This window comes from Mastomys coucha, unplaced genomic scaffold, assembly GCF_008632895.1.
Source record: "Mastomys coucha isolate ucsf_1 unplaced genomic scaffold, UCSF_Mcou_1 pScaffold18, whole genome shotgun sequence".
Taxonomy (NCBI): Eukaryota; Metazoa; Chordata; class Mammalia; order Rodentia; family Muridae; genus Mastomys; species Mastomys coucha.
Genome location: NW_022196900.1, coordinates 87,035,156 through 87,037,523, shown reverse-complemented (window position 1 = coordinate 87,037,523; position 2,368 = coordinate 87,035,156).

Here is a 2,368-nt window from a genome sequence, read left to right as displayed (position 1 = left end):
GAAAGAAAGAAAGAAAGAAAGAAAGAAAGAAAGAAAGAAAGAAAAGAAAAGAAAAAAGAAAGAAGGAAGGAAGGGAGGGAGAAAGGGAGAGAGTGAGAGAGAGAGATAGAAGAAGAGTGGGATAAAAGGAGGCAGGGAGGGAAGGAAAGGAAAGTAGGCTGAGCAAGCCCTGGGGAACAAGTCAGTAAGCGTACTTCCTTAGCTCCAGTTCCTGCCTCCAGGTTCCTGCCTCCAGGTTCCTGCCTCCAGGTTCCTGCCTCCAGGTCCTGTCTCCAGGTTCCTGCCTCCAGGTTCCTGCCTCCAGGTTCCTGCCTCCAGGTTCCTGCCTCCAGGTCCTGCCTCCAGGTTCCTGCCTCCAGGTTCCTGCCTCGAGCTCTAGCCCTGACTTCCCTCAGTGATTGAGGGTGACCTGGGAGCTTTAAGACAAAACGAATCCTTTGCTCTTGATCGTTTGATCACAGCAGGAGGAAGCAAGCTAGGACAAGAGTCAAGTCCCACAGTCCACCCCCCCCCCCCACCATCTTATTGCCCAAAGCCCAGCCAGTGAGAACTGAGAACTGAGACCTTGGTCTCTGCTCTTACCCCCAGGCTGTGTTGGGAACTGGCAAGTGAATTAAAGAGTTACTGAGGGAGCCACACTCTACATCAAGGACATGCTCAGATGCGGCCTAGCATGCAGATGATTGATCCCCACCAGCTGGCTGAGCCAGGTCTCCTCAATCCTGTGAAACTGTCTCCTATGGGAGTCCCCCCAAAAAGGCTGGAGGGAATGTCATCAACATTCCACTCTGTTCAAGGATGCAGCCCAGACTTGAGTGAGGAGTGATTATCACTCCACCTGCCTCTCCCAGAGGTCTGGCCAAGAGATGAGGTCTTCAAAACCCCGGGGGGGGGGGGAGCTAGAAAAAGCTGATTTTAGAGGGCATCTCATCCATCACCAAGCTGTAGCCCATCACCTGCTCTCTTTGACTCCTCCCAGGCCTGGGGCTGTGAGGACCGAGTGACTAATTCCTCGGAGAGAGCCCAGCCCACAGTGAATGCCTTGCCTGCTGGCTCTGAGGGCCCCCACTCCAGTTGGAGAACCCGGGGCTCAGAGGTCAGTAACTTGCTTCTACCCTCACAAGTGGCTAGTGTGTGAGCCAAGATTTGAACCAGGAATCTTGACCTAGATCTTTAAAATAAAAAAGTTTATACTGTCTAGTTATGTGTATGTGAGGAGGGTACTTGAATGAAGGTGGCTTTGGAGGCCAGTAGAAGGCATCAGACCCTCTGGAAGTAGAGGAACAGGTAGCCATGAGCCATCAGATGTGACTGCTGACACCCAAATTCAGGTCCTCTGAAAGCATTGCAAGTTTGTTTAACTACTCAACCATCTCTTACCTTTTTTTGTGTGTTGTTGTTTGTTTGTTTGTTTTTGTTTTTTCAAGACAGGATTTCTCTGTTTAGCGCTGGCTGTCCTGGAACTCACTCTGTATGTAGACCAGGCTGGCCTCGAACTCAGAAATCCACCTGCCTCTGCCTCCCAAGTGCTTGGATTAAAGGCGTGCACTACCACCGCCTGGCTCTTCTCTTACCTTAAAATATAAATTAATTCATTAAAAGTAAACACAAATAAATAGAGATGATCTCACAACATAACCCAGGCTGGCCTGGAATTCTTTTAGTAGGCCAGGCTGTCCCGATTCTGCTTTTGAGCACTTGGATCAAAGGCGTGTGCCACCATGGTGCAACCAGGTTTGTTAACCTCAGTGCTGGAACAAGGGGATTCTCACAAGCATCTCCTGCATCTTCAGCCCCTCCCCTCTCCTACTCAAACTTCTCTTTTGCCCCAAGAGTTAGGATGAAGGGAGGTCAGCATAAAGATTTACTTCTGGGAAAGTCTTGGTGAAACAAGGCCAAGGAGTCAGTGCACCCCCCCCCCCACACACACACCAAATGTAGGAACTGAAACAGGATCCTAGCAGGATTGCACCAGACATGGAGGAACTAGAGTCATCTTTGCAGAACTTGGAGAGGCTCAGAGGTCATCCTTTGCCTTCATGTGGAAATCCAGCATGGGCAGCAGCTGGTAGCCCCAGTACCCAACCATCCCTCGGGTCCATGGATGTGTGGAGGGGAAGTCGGAGTCCCAGCTAAAAGCACCTTTGTGTCTGCGACGGTTGTGGATGGATCAGGAGAAGCCCCAAGACCCCAACAGGTCCCTTGGCAGCACAAAATATCTGGGCCAGAACTGCCCTAGCAGCCAGGGGGCTGAGGGAAGGTGGACGAGGGTTCCAGACCTGCAGCTGGGAAGAAGGGAGATGGTGGGACTGGCTCTGGGGAGCCTGAGATATCCAGAGCTACACACACACACACACACACACACACA